The sequence below is a fragment of the Macaca thibetana genome, chromosome X (assembly GCF_024542745.1).
Source record: "Macaca thibetana thibetana isolate TM-01 chromosome X, ASM2454274v1, whole genome shotgun sequence".
Classification (NCBI taxonomy): domain Eukaryota; kingdom Metazoa; phylum Chordata; class Mammalia; order Primates; family Cercopithecidae; genus Macaca; species Macaca thibetana.
The window spans coordinates 17,614,269-17,635,732 of record NC_065598.1 but is presented as its reverse complement, the minus strand read 5'-3'; positions in this window follow the sequence as shown (position 1 = coordinate 17,635,732).

The window sequence follows — 21,464 nt, the reverse complement described above, 5'->3', positions numbered from 1 at the left end:
TCAGACTCCCACAGTGATCTTTGCCAGGTTGGTATTCCTGGAAATCTGTTTACAATACCATAGCACTAAGCACAGCCACTCAAGACAGATCATCTGGCTGAATCAGAGTGGTGCCTGCGCAGCACATGGGACTCTGTAAGAGAAGATCGTACAAGTTACCTTATACTTAATATAAAGAGTAGCTCCGTGTCGGAGCTTTCCTTGGGAATGGTAGAAGCCTGCCCACAATAATATTAACCCACTTGGTTATGTTATATTGTCTTATTGGTAGCCTGCACCCATTCATCTTTACTATTTTTACTATTTTATTGCACCAAGTGATTACTGAGTTTTCCTATATTCATGACAGCAACGTGGAATTCTGATTTTCCCTCTTATGCTACGCAGGCATACCACTCAACAAGGATGACTGAACTTGCTTCAAGAACTGTATATTTCTACACCTTCCTGGGACCACAGCATGGAGAATGAATATACACCCAGAAAGCCTCAAAAGAGATGTTCCTGGATACTTCCAACCACTCAGAGTTAGCAGAATGGGATCAAAGATCCCTTTTCCTTTCCTTGTGCAAATGCACCCTGCGCATCTGCATCTGGAGAGGAGCCCCAGATTTCTACATAAGTCATGGGAAGTCAGGTCAGGGCAGAAGGGCATTGTGGTGAAGGCTAATAGCTGGCCACCAACATCCATTGTCCTCTTCTTCCACAGTAATAAAGTTGTTGCCAGACACATTGAAGGCCTCTGTCATGTTCTTACATTTGGGCCCCTCTGTACAGCTACAGTGTATTTAAACATAATTGCCTGGCAACACATTTGCTAGCATTATTTGCAGTTATTTGTGACCATGTGACTATGCTTTAGACCAGTGGTTCTCAAAACATCAACATCACCTCAGAGCTTGTTAGATATACGAATTCCCATACTCAGTGAATCGGAAACTCTGGGGGCAGGGCTCACAGTATGCATTTTAACAAGACCTCTAGGGGATTCTGATGCATGTTGAGGTTCCTGAAAATAAAATGTGAATAGAAATAATGTGTGGTCCTTCATGCCTAGGCCTAAAGACATTGAGTAGGCCTCTTCCATACTCTTGTCCTGCTTCCTTCAGGCCAGAGCCAGATAAGGCTTCAACCTCGGATCAACCATGCTGATGGGGACAATGCTTTAGGGCAAGGGTTTTATGCCAGTTTGGTGAAGTCTCAGAGTTAAGTTTTGAATGCATAAAGTCTCAGAGTTAAGTTTTGAATGCATAAAGTAAAATATATAAGATTATTATTATTATTTTTTTTGTTTGTTTGTTTTTTGAGACGGAGTCTCGCTCTGTCGCCCAGGCTGGAGTGCAGTGGCGCGATCTCGGCTCATTGCAAGCTCCGCCTCCTGGGTTTACGCCATTCTCCTGCCTCAGCCTCCTGAGTAGCTGGGACTACAGGCGCCCGCCACCGCGCCCGGCTAATTTTTTGTATTTTTAGTAGAGACGGGGTTTCACCGTGGTCTCGATCTCCTGACCTTGTGATCCGCCCGCCTCGGCCTCCCAAAGTGCTGGGATTACAGGCGTGAGCCACCGCGCCCGGCCAAAATATATAAGATTATTTTTTAAAAAACATTTGTATTGGCTGGGCGCAGTGGCTGACACCTGTAATCCCAGCAGTTTGGGAGGCCAAGACTGGTGGATCACTTGAGGTCAGGAGTTTGAGACCAGCCTGGCCAACATGGTGAAATCCCATCTCTACTAAAAATACAAAAAAATTAGCTGGGCATGGTGACGTGCACCTGTAATCCCAGCTACTTGGGAGACTGAGGTGGGAGAATCGCTTAAACCCAGGAGGCGGAGGTTGACGTGAGCTGAGATCGTGCTACCGCACTCCTGCCTGGGCGACAGAGTGAGACCCTGTCTCAAAAACAAAAACAAAAAAACCCACAAATCTTCGAGACAGTACTATATGTACAGTTTTAGTAATGCATTAACAAGATTTGGTGGTAGGTATAATGACTTACATAAATTTGAGATATCTGCAAAAACTGTAATATAATATGGAAAATATTCGTGATTTCTCTCTTTTTTTTTTCGATTCAAATAAAGATTTATTGTCTGTGATTTCTATTGGTGACGAAGTTCCAGGTATTCCTAGTAGTACTATAGGTTGTCTACATTTCTAATGTAAGGAAATGCTAAATTTCAATTAGAGATTTGTGGTAGGCTGAATAATAGCCCTCAAAGACATCCATGTGTGAATCCCAGAACCTGTGACTGTTACCTTACATGGCAAAAGGGACTTTATAGCAGAGGTGATTAAGTTAAGGATTTTGAGATGGGAAAATTCTCCTGGATTATTCAGGTGGGGCCTAAATGTTATCACAAGTGTCCTTATAAGAGGAAAACAGAGGGAGACTGGACAATAGAGGAGGATAAGGCAATGTGATGATGGATGCTATGTTGCCGGGTTTGAAGATGGAAGAAGGGTCACAAGCCAAGGAATGCAAGGAAGACTACCGAAGGAGGAAAAGACAGGGAAATTGATTAACTGCCAGAGCTTCCAGAAGGAACACAGCCTTGCCAATACCTTGACTTTATCCCAGTGAAACTGATTTAAGATTTCCGACCTCCAGAACTGTAAGGGAATAAATCTGTGTTATTTAAAGCCACTATGTTTGCGGCCATTTGTCACAGCAGCAATGGGAAATGCATGCAAGGTTAGCTAAAATGATGGTGATTTTTTTTTCCATCAAAGTTCATGAACCTCTTGAGTTCTATCCATGAACCCCAGGTTAAGAACTCTTACCCTAGGGGTTTGGGGAGCTACAAAGTGGAAGGAACCTGGGTCTTTGAATGACTCCATGAGGCAGTGCTGCCTATGAATATAGAACCCTTACTTTAGACCAATGCTACTTACTTTAGACCAATACTAAGAGAAAAATAAACTTCTTTGATTCTTTAAGCCACTGAATTTTTGGAGGCTCTTTTAATAGCACCATAGCTTCCCTTAACTATTATGGTTAGTAGGTGACGCTTCAGGAGGGGACAGGGAATAGATATAAAGGAATCGTATATGGACAGGAAGAAGAACACAAAGCACCTTAGCCCACCCGACTAAGGAGCAAACAGTACTAGTGGGTGGTAAGGGCTGGAAACAGACCCAGCAAGGTCAGGAAGTCGGGGCTGCACACCAGAGGGCAGGTCCAGAAAGGGGTGGAGTCATGGAAGGAGGAGCAGCCAGGGCTCCAGCAGCATGAGTGACTGAGGCCCTCTTTGTGTTTCAGATTCCATCTCTCAGGGTCATTCTCAGCTCACGTAATGCCCTGGAGTATTCAGCCAATAAGACCTGGACTTCTCTAGCAGCCACACCAAAGAGCTTGGTTTGGGGTTTAAAGTGCATGTTTCTATTGTACCTTGCAGACACTTGGGCTCTTGTTCCCCCAGCCATGAATCTCTAATCTTGTTCTCCAACTCTGAGACCCAAATGGGCTCCTCTAGCTTTAGTAATCTTCTGGTCTCCCTTCCCTGCTTCTTGAACCTCAAATTTCAACTTTCCTCACCTTGCTGTCTTTAGTTTCTGTAAGGTGAAAATTTCCAACTTCAACTTAACCTCTCACCACCAGTTTCTTTAGAAATCTACCCCCAAGCTGAGCATGCCTCAGCCTCATCTGGAATGGATAAGGCTTCCAAGAGACATCTTTTCATCATGGTTCCGCCTTGAAATAAAGAAATGAACATTTCTCAAGAGTATTACTTGAAGACAAATTTATCTTCATTTACTATATATAGATATCAGCAGTTGAAGTCAATCACTAAGTGATGAAAAAGTATGAGTGTACATGTGCACAGAGTACTCATATTTCTTAAATCTTTCTGCACATGTTAAGAGGTGTTAAGGAGGGGAGAAGTTAGGTGGGTAGTTTAAACCCTACCTTTACATTGTTTTAAAGTATATATAATGATTTTCCTTGTATAGTTTCTTATATTTATCAATAAAACCCAGTAATCCCGTAATAAAACAGAGTTGCCGAAGAATGTCTGTGATGAAATTTTGGAAATGTTAACAGCTGATGAAAATTGAAAAAAATGAAGTAATAAGAAAAAATTTTCTTCTGAAAATGCCATCTGGAGTAGCCATTAAATAATCATAACTCCTCACATTGGTGGGAAATTTGGTCAGACCAAAGTAAATGTAAGGGCAGCAACAAGAAATTTCCAATAATTAGACAGATATAAAGAACTAGTCTAGTCTAGTCTTAATTATACATTTTGATATAAAAATGGCTAAATTAACTCTGGGGATAGAAATATATAAATTATTATTAAAAGGTGACTATAACTTAATTAGAGTTTTGTTTCATTTAGTTCCTCAAATGCATTCCTGGAAACTTAGGCAAAAATCTATCAGATTTTTTCTTGATTATAATTATAATTTTGGAGCTTCCATGAATACATGAAAGTCAATTGCAAGAAATTTTTAAAAGATGCCAATTGTAATGGTAACAAAATTACATAAGGTATCTAGGAGTAAGTCTAACATGTACAATAATTCTATGAAAAAATTGTAAAACTATTGAAAGATGGTGAAGGTAGGAGGATTCAATAGGATAAATAGTCCGCTCTTCCCCAGATTGAACTATAAACTGAATACAATTGAATACAATTTCAACAAGCTGGATCTTGGCATGCTGTTTCCAAAATATACATGAAGAATAATGCTGAAGCCTATCTAAGATGCTCCTAAAGAAGAGAAACCAAGTGGAGGAATTGGGTCCTCCAAATATTATGACTTATTATATAACTGTGTATAATAATGTAGAGGTTCATTTTGGATAGTGTATGGTGAGGTGAGGCTTCGTTTCCATTCTTTCCCCTAGGGATAGACTATTACCTCAGTATCGTATATTGAATAGTTCATTTTATCTTCTTAATTTGCAATATGTATGTATCTGTGTCTCTGGTCTCCTTTCTGTTCCCTTGTTTAGTCCCTGTGCTAATCTCAGAAGTGATCCCATCACTTTTGCCATACTCTATTGGTTAGAAGCACATCACTAGGTCCAGTCCACATTAAGGGGAAGGGTGTAACACAAGAGCATGAATATTAGGAAGTCGGAATCACTGGAGGTCATCTTAGAAGTCAGCCTGCTACAATATATGTCAGTCCAATAGAAAATTATACAAAAGGCATTAACAAATATTTCACAAGGGAAACACAAAAGACTTATAAACAATTGAAATGCTGCTCAACTCCATTAATTAATTAATTTCTAATACCACAATGAGATATCATTTCATGCTCACTTAAACAGAAAAATTAAAAAATGACTGTATTACTTGTTGACTATTTCCATATGTTGGAGCAATTCTAACTAATACATACTTTTCATAAGTGTGCAAATTGGTACAACAAAACTTTGGAAAAGAATTTGGCATTACCTAGTAAAGTTAAAATGCAGAAACCTTTGGCCTGATAATTTAACTCCAAGCATACACTCAAAATAAATCGTTGTGCATGTACCCTAGGAGAAATGTACAACAACATACATAGCAACCTAATTTGTGATAGACCAATACCACAAAACCAAATGTGCAGCACCAGTAAAATGGATAAATAAATTGTGACATAGTCATACAATAGAATACCATCTAGTAGCTAAAGTGAATAAATTACAGCTATACACATGAACATGAGGAACATAAACAAAAACCATACTATTGGCTGGGTGTGGTGACTCACACTTGTAATCCCAGCACTTTGGGAGGCTGAAGTGGGCGGATGGCTTGAGGTCAGGAGTTGGAGATCAGCTTGGCCAACATGACAAAACTCTGTCTCTACTAAAACAATAAACAATTTAGCTGGGTGTGGTGGTGGTGTGCCTGTGGTCTCAGCTACTTGGTAGGCTGAGGCATGAGAATGTCTTGAACCCAGGAGGCAGAAGTTGCAGTGAGCAGAGATCAAGCCACTATACTCTAGCCTGGATGACAGAGTGCGGCATCATCTCAAAAAACAAACAAACAAAACAAAAAAAAGACCCCAAAAACCCACCAAACTATTGAATGATATAAACAATTCATAGAAACAAGTATATAGTATGTTTTTATTTATATGAAGTTCAAGAACAAGGAAAGTCAAATAATATTACGTATCTATATATCTGTATCAATATATCTACATCAATATCAAGAAAGTTATTAACAAAAGCAGGATAATGAAGTTTCAAAGCTGTTGGGCAATGAGTACTTAAATGTTTATTATTATTATTTCAGCAGTGAACACACAATACATTATCTTATATATATGGTGTTTTCATGCTAAAATGTGTAGGGAAAAATAACGATAGCTACTGTTTTCTGAGCATCCCTCTGTGCTAGCCACCTTGTAGATACCCTCTTTGAAGGAATGCATCCTGAGCTTTTTTTTTTTTTTTTTTAATGCTCATTTTCTGTTTATTGGTTTTTACTTTCAGGAGTCCTAACCTAAAATAAAATAGAACATACTGTGTTTAAAGCAATGGGGGAATCATGTAACAATAAAACCAATGAAGAAAATTCTAATGCTGAGGTAAGGTAAGTAGAATTTTACCCTTATACACAACCCGGAAATTATAACCATTTAATCTACCCACAGAGCCCTCTGGACCAAATGTAGTCAAATGGACAATCAGACTGGAGCAGGGTTTCTTAACCTCAGCACTATTGACATTTGGGGTCAGATCATTATTTGCTATGCAGCTGTCCTGTGCATCCTAGGAGGACATACGTGGCTCTCCTCCCCAAAGTTGTGACAACCAAAAATACTTCATACACTGTCAATTTTCCCTGGGGAGGCAAAACTGCCCCTGTTTGAGACCCACTGAACCAGATGGTCTTGGCACACTCAATGGAAGTACACACATAGGGAAACTATCAAATGTCTATCTTATATTTCCTTGGTATTTCTCAGTCATTCATCTATTCCCTTGACACTTATTGACACACATTTTTAAGAACTAAGTGTTAACTTTAACAGTTAAATTATCACTTCAGGTTTCTTGAACACTAATCACGCAGCAATAGCTCAGAAAGAATCCAACAGTTTATAATCACAAGTCTGCTTCCGCATTTCTTTATTTTCAAGATCCTTTCAAAATAAATAGAAGACTAGATAGACCTCAACAGGATTCGAGTATGCATTAGTGTCCACTTGTAGGTTTGGGCTGACCTTAAAGGGGGACAATTACACCCTCCACACTCAAGGCTAATGCAGTTTCTTTGAAAGTTTTGTTGGGTTTAGCATATGAGGAGCTTCCAGCTATGTAAACTGGATGGCTGCTTACATTGATTAAATCATAACCTGAGCTAAGTGGATATGCTGATAGCAAGATTGACCTGTATTAAAAATTTAGGGAAAGGACACTTAAAAATGTTAATGCACGCACTTATATGTATGCATAGATTTTTTTTCTACTCACATAGGAGAAAGGTTTTCAGCCTCTCTGTACATGGTGATTATAGGCTGCAGACTTCATGAAACCCTTTGGATATTCATTTTCTTCGCTTAGTCGTTTAAAAGACTCTCCTCTAGCTATGCATGATTTGCTCTTTCTCTATCCTTGCTCATATTTTTAAATTGTGCATTTACAAGGAATAAAAAGAAACTCCTAAGTTGCAGTGTAATTGTGCGCAAGGAGTGTATTTTGGTCCCTGCTGCTGTGTCAGAGGCTCAAAGAAGGGATGCTGTTGCCATGGAGACAGAAATGTTGAGCTGGCTTTATCACCTTTGCCCTGCTATTTAAAATCATATGCACAGCAAAGCTCTGGCAGACACAGGGCTTTCTCTGGTAGGTCAACCACCTCCTCCCTTTTTCTCTTTTAAAAACATCAACTTGGCAGATTAATGCCATTTTCATTTATGACTGTTATAAAACATAATGTAAATATCCTCTTGCACAGAATGAATGGGCAGCTCTTTGTGTTGTCTCATTCCAGCATGAAACTGAAATTCCTTGAGAGTTTGCCGAAACCAGTTCCCCTAATGTGTTCTACCCTCTTTCTTGGCTTTCTGAGAGTACCAGAGCAGTGGGTAGAGAACAGAGAGAAACCATGGACATTATAAGATGAGGCAAAAGTGATAGAAAGGAAGTTAATTGCAGGCTTTGAAAATGTTGTTTAAACAAACCCCTCTGTGCTTAGGGTACTGGCTCTTCTCATATACTCCTGGTGAATGAGTGGGCCCATGTTGGCTTTCTGAAGGCAATTTGGCAATACATATCAAAAGCCTTGAAAATGCCTCTTGGCCCATCGATTACAATTCTAGTAATTAATTACAAGAGCACATAAGTGATTGTAAATAAATATTTACCACAGTTTTATTCATGACAGTGGAAAACTAGAAACACCCAGTTTCAGAAACATGCTCACAAAAGGGGATTGGTTAAATAAATTCTAGTACATTACACACTGGAATACTAGGTAACTGTATTAAATAACAGTGTAGAAGGTTATTTATTAACATGGAAAGGTATTCAAGTGATACTATTTAATTAAAAAACAGGTTACAAATCACTAAGTGTATTAGTATTCCATTTAAGAAAAATAATTATTGAAACACACGCATATACACATGGAAAACTGGAAGGTTATATATCAAATTTTAGTTCTTTGAGTGTTATTTTAATTTATTCTTTTTACTTCTCAATTTTATAAGTTTTACAGTGACCTCTATTACTTGTATAATTTAAAAAGGTCAATTACTAAAAAAATTAATTCATATGCATATGAAAAGCGTTTTTTAACTTAAAAAGTCTTAGAAGTGTTTCTTAGAAAAGGGAATTTCTACTCAATGTCCTCAGAATTCCAAGACCAAGTCATTACCTTCTGCCCTCAAATGGATTCTTTTCAGAATTTTGGGGGCCGTTTTACTCTTTTAGGCCCCACAAAACACAGTCTGTTAAATCCAGCTAAAAGCATTGAACTTACTGAATTTTTGAGCTACTCTAAACCAGTGTCCAGAATAGCCTCCAAGAAAGCAGGGCTCACTCTATCCATCACCTCTGCCAGAACACTCGGCTACCCAGGTAACGACATCCGCAGAGGGGAGGCACCAGCTGCTGCTGAGAGCCGAGATGAGGTGCAGATGAAGGGATTTAATAGTCCCATCTCTGTCCTCTCAGAATCCTTCCATTGGGGATGCAGGGATGGGGGTGGGGGAATAAACCTTGAGCAAACCATAAATAAACTCGCTGCTAGGATGTGATTGCAACTCTCCATGCTCTCTCGTTTTCTATCTTTTTTTCTCTCTCTCTCTCCAATTCTCTCTCTCTCTCTCTCACACACACACACACACACAAATTTGTCATTACCAATGAACCTTTTTTTCAATATGACATGGAGGTGAGTATTCCTACATCACCTGTATGTATTTCCTTTCCTAATGGAGAAATTTTTGTGAGTCCAAAATAATGTGCAGAAGCATTGGATGCAAACAATTGAGACACGACCACAGTTGCTCGTCACTCTAATGACACCTTCCCCTCCAACTATCAATTTCCTCAGCACCATCACAGCAAACAAGATGAACACCTGGGTCACTACAAAGCATAAGACAGCCTTAACAATATTTCCATGGACCCACTGTAAAGCATGAACACCATATTAACTGTGGAGTTCTTGAAACTGCCAGATGGGAGGAGTAGCCTTTTCCATCACCCCCTATCCCCTGCCCTGGCAGCTCTGGAGGGGTGTGGCCTATATTATTTAACAAGCAGTGAAGCTAAGGTCTCCAAGCTCCCCTGGCTTGCCCTAAAACTTCACTCTCAAGTTTTCATTCACTGACTGCCCCCCTGTAGCCAGACAGGCAAAACAAATCAAAGACAAAATGCCTCCCCAAGCTTCCATTAGCTGGAGCCTTCTGAATAGCAATCCTTAATCACAAGAGCAACATCTGCACAGGCTTTGGTGAAAAACAATATTGGCTAAAAGAATAAGATGGAATGGCCTGGAATAAAGCACCAAAACATAGGGCAGAAACGATATGTCCAGACTAAATACAAGGCAGACCATTGCTTTTAATTTTCTCAATATTGCTTTTGATATGGTATGCAATAGACTAAATGTGCCCCTCCACGAAATTCATATGTGAAACTCTAACCTCCAACGTGATGGTATTAAGAGGTGGGGCCTTTGGGAGGTGATTTGGTCATGAGGGTGGAGTTCCTGGTCTGCAACCCTGAAGAAAGTCCTCACCAGAACCTGATCATGCTGGCACCATGATCTCAGATTTCTAGCCTCCAGAACTGGGAGACATAAATTTCTGCTGTTTGGAAGCCCCCATTGTATTGCACCTTGTTATAGCAGCCTGATCCAAGACATGGTACTTAAAAAAATGTCAGAATGTATTTTTATTTCAGTTTAGTTCAACAAAAATTTACTGATCCTCTCTGTACCTCACTATTTTCTTCTGTAAAATGAGAACAGAAATAGAAAGTATCCCTGGTGTTGTTCTTAGGATTAGATGAATCAGTTTGTGTAAAGTCTCTAAAAGTGCCTAGCACAAGGTGAATGCTCAATAATTATTATCATTTTTTTTTTTTTACCATTACTGAGCATCCCTTACTACCAGACACTTACTGAGCATTTTATGTGAAATAGTTGGATCTTTTTTATTGCACTACATCATTCTATTGTATGAACACTCTTTATCCATTCTCCTGTCAATAGACAGGTGAGTTTATCCATTCTCCTGTCAATAGACAGGTGAGTTTCTTTGTAGTTTTTGGCTATTGTTAATTAAGCTGTTATGAACCTTTTTATAGTCATCCTTTGCAGGATATATGCACCCATTTCTCTTGAGTACATACTTGGAAGTGGAATTGCTAGATCACTGTTCAGCTTTCTAGAGACCGTCAAATAGTTTCTAATGCATTGACAATGCTTATCTGTTAATGATCTACTTTGTGCCAAGCACAGAACAACCAGCTGGATTCTGAAGCTATAGGGTAAACAAGACATAGTCCCTTCCCCTGTGGAGTTAGAAATGCTACCCCACTAAGTAGCACTTTAAATATCTTGGCTCTTACTGTCCCCTTTTTATCTTCCAGCAGAAGGACAGGATTGCTTCGTACATACAGAAAGGTTGAAATGCAAAAAAATGTAAGTGACAGATCTCATGATCTCTAGAATTACAAGGCAAATTAGCAGTGAAGCTAGAACTAGCAGAGCAGCAACAACACAAAGAAGCAAACACACACAAATTCCACTCTTTTTTCTAAACAACTAGGTCATAAAGCTTCAAAGGGAGGCCATCCTCAGATATATGCAGTAGCGGGCAGTTCAGGCCCCTGCCTGCTTTTATTAGGCCAATATGCAGTACATTAGGTGAGTGTAGCTGAGACACTGGGGAGTCCCTGAAACCCTTCTCTATGCTCTGGAAAAATCCAGCATTGAACTACCTGAGCTAGTCTTTAGTTTGGCTCTGTGCGAAAGCAAACAAGATGAATATCAGTAGCTTCCTTTCCCTCTACATAAGGAACCTGGACATCTTAGTGAAAATAAAAGAGAGAGAGACATTTGGGCAACCACAGTTAAATGTCTTATTTGGCATAGAGAGACACATTCTAATTCAACATAGGGCTGAACTGATATGAACAGTTTTGGGTGGAGGGGATATACCAGGGTTACTCAATCTTGGCACTATTGACCTTTGGGGCTGGATGACTCTTTGTTGTGGAATTGTTCTGAACACTGTGGAGTGCTCAGCAGCATCCCTGGTTTCCACCCATAGATGCCAGCAGCACCCAACTGTGACAACCAAAATGTCTTGAGACATTGCCAAATGTGTATGGGGGAGCAAAACTGACCCTGGTTGAATCACTGGGATACACTTATGTTAAGAATGCGGGACAGTTGAGTTTTCCTATTTCCTAACATTCTAAATCTTGAAGATGGGTCCTATTGTAAGGGAGAAGGGCTGACATTTAATATCAAGGAACTTTGATACTCCATAGACAAGTGTCAAGAACACTTAGTGTTTTAATTCCTTAAGGGAAATAACTAGAATATTAATACAGAATAATAAACAGAAAACCCCATTTCAACTATTGGAAAATCTGAGTTATGTCATTTTTCAATGTGATTTTACTTCGAATGCAGCAGGGTGAGATTTTCAGCATCCTCTTTGCTGAATAATGATTTGCAATTGTGTATCAGTTGCATATTAATAGATACTATGAGAGTGCTTTAAGAAGAGAAACTATTTCTTCTCTAAATGCTTTGTTTTTGTTGATGTTATTGACGCTTGTGATTTTTCCTATATCTAAATAAGGGTTTAGGTAAGTAGATGTTAAAATTTTGTTTGGATCTTGTCTAATTATGGTCCAGCAAGGCCAGGGGAGTTATTGTTTTTCAAAGAAGGAACTTCTTTTCTATAACGATAAAAGTTTAACAATGTGTATCTCTCTCATTCATTCATTCATTCATTCATTCACTTAAAAAAAGGCAATTATTCAGCCTGAGTAACAAGGCAAAACCCCGCCTCTACTACAGGCATGTGCCACCATAAGCCAGGCATGGTGGCACATGCCTATAGTCCTAGCTGCTCTGGAGGCTGAGGTGGGAGGATGGCTTGAGCCTCGGAGGTCAAGACTGCAGTGAGCTGTGATTGTACCACTGCACTCCAGCCTGGACAACAGAGTGAGACTGTCTCAAAAAAAGGTAATTATTGAGCATCTACTAGTTGCTCTGTTACAGGGATATAAGTGTTCACAAGACAGGCACAGAGTGCATGCTGGTGGTAGTGGGTGGAAAGCACACTATGGAGCACCAGTGGTGGTATATTGTTAGTTCTAGCTCTGCCAGTGGCCAGCTCTCAGACTTTTGGAGGGCCACCTCATCTTTCTGGAACCATGTATTAAGTGAGAGGTGGATTAACTAAAATGGCAAATAGGTTTCACCTCTAGTGCCAACACATCAATTGCTATTGGCTACCCAGAGCACTTGATTATGAGGTTCTATCTTCATTTAATGGCCACGAGAGCTATCACTGATTACCGATGTCTGGCATAGGCACACTGTGGAAACTGAAGGCAATCCGCATGAATTTGCCATCACTGGACTTCTAAGGCTTCAGGTTCTATGATTTGCAAAAACTCTGCCCTTTCTATTTCAGTATAGTTTTGTGTAGGTGAGCAAGGTTATTTAAGTTCTTAGTTTGGAAACAGGCCATATTCTCCCTTTGCCCTATCCTCCACTTCTAATTTTCTTGTTCTGGTCCTAGAGAAGAACTGCAAATTAATTCCACAATACCATTCCCCCAAAGGTTAGTTTGCAATACTTGCTGACATCCTTCTTCATCTTTGAAAAGATCAAATAAGGCAAAACTTGACCTCCCTTCATTCAGGTAAATGATTTCCCCGTGTAGTGAGAGATGACTGTTTTCTTAATTTTGAATAGATGAAAATAGGCACCAATTGACAAACCTGTGGCTAGGAGGAAAAAATCCCTTTAACTCACATTTTGCTTCAATTACATTGAGGACAAAGGAGCACATCACACCCTGTGCATGAATAGATGCTTCATTATTCAAAACAAGCATCAAAGAGCATTTCGTCCCCTATAGAAAATACGCAATCACTGTTTAATTCAATGGTAGGATGCAAATTTAAATTCCCATAAGGGGAAGGCTGTTAATGCCATTTAAATTGGTTGTAAATTACAGATAATACGCTCGAGACCCCCGAGTACAGATTAGTGGAGTATTGCTTTAGGAATTCAATTCTACTTTGAACTTATTGTGTATTTATCTATGAAAAATAAAGCCATGAAGGCTTGTTTACAGCTACATTTTATTGCCTATCTTTTGTTTTAATTTCTGAAGCAAATATTTCACTTTTAAATGCCATGGAGATGGTTCAGTGTAGTACAAGGAAATGCCATGATGTTAAACAGATTAGTCTTAGAGACCGCTCTTCATTAAAAACAAACAAACAAACAAACGAACAAACAAACCAGAGAGAGAGACAATACAATGGCATTTAATAAAAATGTCATACTAGCTGACTTTTCTATCTTTTTACCTCATTTCTTTTAGTGTTCCTGCCATTTAAAAAGCCCATGGTCGCAAGACAATTATGCTTTTCAGAAATTAGAGGCTGTGATTATCTCTTGCTGCTAAAGTATGTCAACCACTTAGAGGTTGTTTCTCATTTTCACAGATTAACTAATCATGAGTGGGATGCCTGATGGGTGAGTCTTTGTTGGAAGAATTATTCCTTAAAAACAAGGGCCTTTCAGAAGAAGAACGTGTTAGATAAAAATGGACACTTTTCAACAAAGGTTTCTGAGTTCCCAGCTTGAAGAGAAGCAATTTCCCTCCCAGTTCAGAGAAGTAAAAACTATTCCTTCTTTGATGTGGTTTCATGTCTCACGTAGGAAATAGGGTTACGTGGGTGATAAAAATAAATCAGCTTTGAGGCTCATGTTTTCTTCTCTGGCAGCTTAGGGGGTGTGTTTTTATTTTGTGTGTGTGAAACTGAAAGGTATATAAAAAAAAGTTGCCGTTGATATATACACACACAATGAAGCCAAGTTATGGAACAATGGAGGAATGCCTAATTCATTATGCCAGAAAAATGGATCATTACCATCAATACCACATGGAGTTAATCATTTCCAAAGAGCTATAGTACCAGGATATCCATAACACCGCACCTAAATGGAATAATGTTTTATTTTTTCTTTGATCTGTCACAGGTACTTCAATCTTTGCCAGGACTTTAGTGACACTATAAACATTTCATTATATTGTTCCTATGAATTACACAGACCTTGTGATAGCTCTTGAGGTTAACTGAATTTTTAAAAAATTGCCAGTATTATCTTGTTTATTTGTCATTTTGTAATGCTTTATAAAATAACATGGAACCTGACCTTTCTTTTCTTTTTCTGGCTATTTGCATTTAGGTTAAACAGGAGTTTTTTCTTTATAACTAAGGGTAAGGATGAAAACAGCTAGTTGAAACCCAAGAGTAAGGTAATCTGCTCATGTTAAGAAACTAACAAAATGGGGGTGGCAAGGGTGGGAGGGGAGAATTCATGGTTTAGGATCTTTCTGTTTTCTTTGATAGGATTTGGGTCAGAATAATCTTGATGCAAATAAAAAGTGGATGAGGAGTCTTTGAATTTTGTTCTTAAGCCCTCAATGCTCTAGGCATCTGTTTATCTTCAGCCTCATCAGGTGAGGCTGGAACCTAACCTGCTTCCCAAGCTGTACCCACCTGTGCCAGAAGAGAGTGTGTGACCAGCACAGTGGTGCTTTTCTCAGTCTCTCCTGGGGGTGAGTTTGGACATGCATGTTCTTTCTGGGAGAAACCATGGACCAGTGTTCCAGTATGGTGGATGGGCAATGCCAACCTGCTCTAGGTCCCCGTGACCTGGCCCACAACTCCCAAGCTAGCAAGAAGAGCAGTGAGGCAGAGCAGGACAAGTGCCAGACTTCAAGCCATGCCACCTCGGTTCTCGGCTGTCCTCTGTCAGCTCTCTGGGCCTCAGTTTCCTCATCTTGAAAGTGAGGAGGACTATGCATTTTAACTAACACTTAACACTTAGCACTTGCCAGACTCGACCTTGGACTCTGGGCACAAATAAAAATAAGACATAATTCTCATCCTCCAAGGACTCAGGGGAGGAGCTGGGAGGAATGTAGACAAACTTGTAAACAGATAATGATATTGCAATTTGGTAAGTTCTTAACCTATGTATAAACAGAAAGTTGTTGAAACCCAGAGGGAGAACCAGTTAGATTTCAGATCACTTTGGCAAAGCCATGAAGAGCACAGGCTTTGAAACCAGAGCACTTGGGCAGGATCTGCCCCCACCCCCTTACTAGCTGTGTGACTTGGGACAAATTACTTAAGCTCTCTGTGCCTCAGTTCCTCATTTTTCAAATGGAGGTGATAGTAGTGCCTACACCCTTGGATTGTTCAAGCAATTAGGACAGTGCTTGGCATGTAATGAGTCCTACATATATTATGCTAATGTTACAGAATTCCCAGAAGTCCATGAGGCTGAAAATGAGCTAGTGAATGAAAGGGAATCCTTAACTGGAAAAAACCAAAAAAAAAAAAAAAACCAAAAAAACCAAATCTAGCTGTGTTTTAGAGAGAATGAAGACAAGCATATCTTTTGTGCTTATTAGGTGTCAGATGGTTCACTAAAATCCCTGCCTGCCACCCTCCCTTGGATGCCCATAAGTCAGTGCCCAGGCTGCCAAGCAGGAGCATTTGGCATGGTTAGGAGTATATGGCATGCTTAGGGGTGTTCTGCATTAAGACTAGGGAAGGACCACTGTTTGATCTGCAACCAGCTCCCAAAGAACACACAGGGAGAAACTAACCATCCCCTTGCCAGCTTAGCTAGGTCAGACGGTGGAAGAAAAGTCTGGAGCAGGAACATTTTCGGGTCTTGTTGATTCCTGCCTCTAAGAGGGCAGATAAGCATGTGGGTGGGTCTTTCAGCTTGGATGTTGCAAAGGGGAAGGCAGAACTTGGCCCTGGCAGGAATGAAGGCTGTTGGGCTGGCTGGGTGTTAGCTGACTTAGGCCAAGTGAGGGCAACTGTGGGCTTTTGGGAAAGCCCTTCTGGGAAATACAAGTCAAAAAGATGGGGTTGAGAGACTCAGGAGGCTGGGCAGGGGTGTTTATGAGCAATGTGAGAGGAAGGAGATCATGTGAAGCCCTGGAAATATGGCATTGAGTAGGACAGGAAAACAAGTCACATGAGCACACACCTGAGATGGTCAGAGTCACGGAAATAGGGGTCTTGGGAAATATTTAACAACAAGCTCTCATGGGGGAGAAAGAGCCACAGAATTTGCTGATTTCCCAAGTGTAGATACCACCACTGTGGCTAACTTCAGTCTATCAATGTGATGTCACTAAAGTGCCCATGATACATTATTTCCACCGTACAGATACAATAGAGTTACAGATGGTCTCAAGTGCCTTGATAACAGTAAAATGTATGAAAAGAATTAGGAAGTGATGAGTTCTGGGTATTTATCACCTTTGTTTTGAATAGAGTTTTTAAGTTATAAATTTATATAATTTAATTTTAAATAATAACCATGGTTTACAATTGGCTTAGAAAATTCCTCATGATTTAACCATCAGCCTGAGAAAGTTGGACTAAGATGGCTCAAGTGCTACTACTTGGGAATCTTACTGAATTCCTTGGAGCCTCAATTTTCTCAGTGGTAAAATGGAAACATTTTTCTCACAAAATAATCATAACTGGATCACAGGGTTCTTGTGAAGGTCAGAAAAGTATGTAAAAGCATTTCAAAAACTGTAAGCAGCATATAAATATTATATATAAATAAAATTTATTGTCATGAGCAGAGCAACTTAGTGGTCAAAAGGGTAGTATCTGGAGCCAGGATTTGCCAGTCCTGGCTCTGGTTTTGTTTAGTTGTGTGACATGGGCAGATCTTTACTGGGTTTGGGTCTTAATTTCCTCACCTATACAGTTTCTGTGAGGCTTAAGTGAATTAATATTATAAAGCACTCCTACCAGTGTGTGGCACATGGTGATCACCATTTAAGTATGGAGTAAAATTGTTTATCAACTTGAAGAGCAGTCAGCTTGCAATTCTTCCAGAACCAGAAGGTCTTTTAATTGAGAAATCCAAGATCCTGGTCTCCTTCCGGCTTGGATTAAAGGGCCAGCTCCCCTCTAAGGTAACCGACTTGCTCTGTGCTACTGGCCAATGCTTTTTAGCTAATGAACCCTGAAGCCTAATTGCGGAGATAAAGACGCTGCTAGAATCAGATTCCATAGCCATTCACCATAGTAGCAGGGGGTGAAAGAGCTATCTTATTACATGCCTGGCTGGCTCAATTACTTCAGTACTGACATAGACAGACGCTGGAGCCAGCCCAGGGCAGAGCCCTGGAGTTGGAGAGGTGGCTAGCTGCCCCACAGACCCTGGTCTCATTTACTGTCTCTGTCACTATAGTCCCCCGGCCTGGGCAAGGGTAAGAGAATAGCCAGATAGGATGAGTGAGATGGAGAAGTATAGTTTGAGGCAGGAGATAGGAGTCATGGCTCATGGCTGCCATAGCAGCCACAGACTGGCTCAAAGAATTCAGGGTTCTCAGGCAGAGTCAGAGACAGGTTTGAGGAAGGTGTGTGGGAAGGTGGTCAGGGTCTCCTCACCAGGGATGATGAACTTAGGTGCCATGACAGACAGATGAGAATAGAAAGACAGGAGCAAAAAAACACCTTGGTCTGCAAGGTGGAAAAACCAAGGCAGGTTGGTAGGGCAAGGTTTTTCAAACTAAGGAATTGCATCCACTAGAGAGTCCTGAATTCCACTTAGTGGAACCATCATGTTCTTTTTTCTCAACAAACTTGAATAAAATCCTGTGACATAGACTGTGAATATAGATTGATGTCCATCGATCCCATTTCCTGTTCTTGGGTGCTCAGATCATGTTTCCCTGTGGCCCTTGCAGTTGGAGACACATGACTAGTTTCTGGCCAGTGGAGTACAGGCAAAAGTTGTAGAAGCCACTTACAAGCCTAACTATAAATCCTCCCAAGTGATTGTCTCCTCTCCCTTCCCCTCTGCTCCCCTCTCCTCTCATCCCCTCTCATCTTCTCCCCTTCCCTCTCTCCTCCCTGTCCACCTTATGCCATAATCCTGTGTTGAAGATGGTGGCACCATGATATAGAAAGAGCCTGGAGCCCTAGAGGAGGAAGAAGGCCACCGAGCAGAGTTTCCTAATAAGGATCAGGCCACAACATGAACAAGAAATACACCTTTGTTAAACCACTGAGATTTAGGGGCTGTTTGTTTCAGCAGCTAGCAAGCATTGCCCTGACTAATAACTACAATAATAAAGTGGAATGGGGTGGAAGGGAAGGAACATAATGGAATACATTAAATTAAGCTAGAATAGAATAAAACAGAACAAAAACTATTGAAGTGCATTGCAGGTAGTGAAAAATAAATATTGTTTGATGAAGCATTTGTTTCAGTTCAGTTCATATGGATACTAGTTTTTAATGTGAATTTTATTTTTTTGCTGAAGGTGGAGGTGGAAACTTTTGAAAATTACTGCCTTATAACTGGAGGGAGGGTTGGGGGTGTGAATCGTGAGAGAGCTTTAGGTAAAATGGGGGTGCATATCTACAACCCTTTAAGAAGGGAGCTATGCTCTTGCTAGCCATCCCTATCTTGTAACTGTTTGTCATGGAAGTTCGTCGATTGTGGCTGTTCAGTCCACTTTTGCTTCCTTTGATAACACCATCCCAGTCTTAGTCTATATAGTTTGTCTGGAGCTAACTCAATCCCTTGGAATCAAGGAGGAGAGCACACATATGAAGCCTAGACTATCAAAGTGTTCCATTCCTGGAGCCACAGTGATTCAGTGATTGGTTTAGGAATGAACACCTGACCCAAGTTGGCCCAGTCAAACTGGGACTTTGGCTGGAGTTGTCATAAAAATAAGTGTTTTAGTTCCCCTGGTTTTGGAGTTGTAAAGATATAAATCTGAAGCTGCTGGCAGTCATCTTGCTATTAGAGGAGAGAATGTGCTTGAGGATAACACCATCATTGAAGAAGGCAGAGCAAGGAGATGGAACAAAACCAAGTCCTGCTGACATCATTTGAACTCCTGGATTTAGCCATGCCTGAAGTCATCCCTATAGTTTTTAGTTGATTCTATACATTCACCTCTTTGCTTCCTCCCCTTTGAGTTGGGTTTTTGACAGTTGTAACCGAAGGGATCCTGAGGTTGTGTCTTCTACATCTTTAAGGTGTCTTTTTTTTTTCTTTTTGTTAAAGTGGGCCTCAGAAAAAGTGGAAAACAGCTGGTTCTCAGGCTCCTTCAGCCTTTGCCAAGGAAAAGTGATTTCAATCACTGAAGAATCAGGCTTCAACATATGGAAAGACTATAAGGTAAAGTAAAGGAGAAACTCATTTTTTCATGTTTTCTGTTTTGAGAGGATGAAGAGCAGATGAATATTATTAGAGTTACTAATACATTTCTCTTTATTTATTTAACAAAAATTTATTGAAACCTTCCATGTGTTAGGAACCATGTTAGTTCCTGGAGATTATTAGGCCATGGAGATATTATTGAGTAATAACAGAACAAATTCTTATAAAGAATTTGTTATGTGTCAGACACTTCTGAGAACCTCATGTTTGTGAATCTTACTGGTCTTTCACATCTATCCTATCAGGCAGATACTATTACCATCTCTCATTGTACAGATGAAGGAAACTAGGTGCAGAGGTTAAGCTAGGAAGAATCAGAGCCAGTGTTAAATGAAAGACTGGCTTCCAGTTTACATCTTAAAGTCACTGAACCGTGTGGTCTTTGCTGACTCTAAGCTCGTAGTTGTCCCTGTAAACGACCGTCCCCTAAGCCTCTTAAGATCTCTGCTCTGAGTCCTTTCTACTTGAATTCAGTTTAATGAAGTCTGACTTTGACTTTGACTTAAACTGTAGCATCACTTGTTCAATTTCAGGCACTGCTCAACTTACTTTTCTGAAATTAATCTAACCATTAGCAATAGGTGTGATCTGGGCAAAGGGAGGGTAATAAAAAATCACTTAGAGACACAGTTCAGCCTAATGGTTAAGAATACAGTTTGGGGACTCATCCTAGATACTGGGTTTAAATCCCTACTCTCCTATTTTCTGGCTGTGTACCCTCGCAGAACTTACTGACCCTCTCTGAGCTTTTGTCTCTTTATCTTAGAAATGGGGTTAATGATTTCAACTCATCTGATTGTTGCACAGTTGTCATAAAATAAGAAAGTTCCTGGGGCAGAATCAGTGCCTAGTAAATATTAGTTGTTGTTATAACTCTTCCTCTTTGGCTTTTAACTCCCTGATTTTTAAATGAGGAGCTTAGCAAGATGCTCTCTGAGGTCTCTGCTGGCATAAGTGTGTGTGACTAGTATTTTCCAAATGCTAATTTGGGAACAGCAAATTCCCATTGTCACGGTTTTTCTTCTTAAAGACTTATTTTCTGTCGTGTTTCTGTAATTTTGGGATTTGCATGCTAGTTTGAAACAGCCAAAGGAGCTTTAAGCCTTCTGTGTTACATCATAACTTGCTGCCCATAAAAGTGATGAAAAGCCATATACCAAACCAATGAGGAGAAGTCCGGATGCTGATGCTCCTGACTTGGCGCTGGGGGCAGAGGTGGCTTGGCTTCCCTTTGACTCTTCTGACAATCCTGAAGACATTCTCAACCCCAAGCTAGAGGTGATAACATTGGGGGAGGAACAGGGAGTGAGGGAGAGCAGGGAAGGGAAAGGAGAGACAGAAGGAGGAGGAGAGGGAGGGGAAGGAGCAGGGGAGGGAGCATGAGAGTAAAAACGGAAGAGGGTGTTAGGGAGAAGGGCAGAAGGAGTCAGGGGTGGGGTAGAGGCAAAGGTACACTCCTCCCGCAAGAGGAGGGGAGAGGCAGGAGAAGGGGCAGGGGAGGAGAGGGGAAGG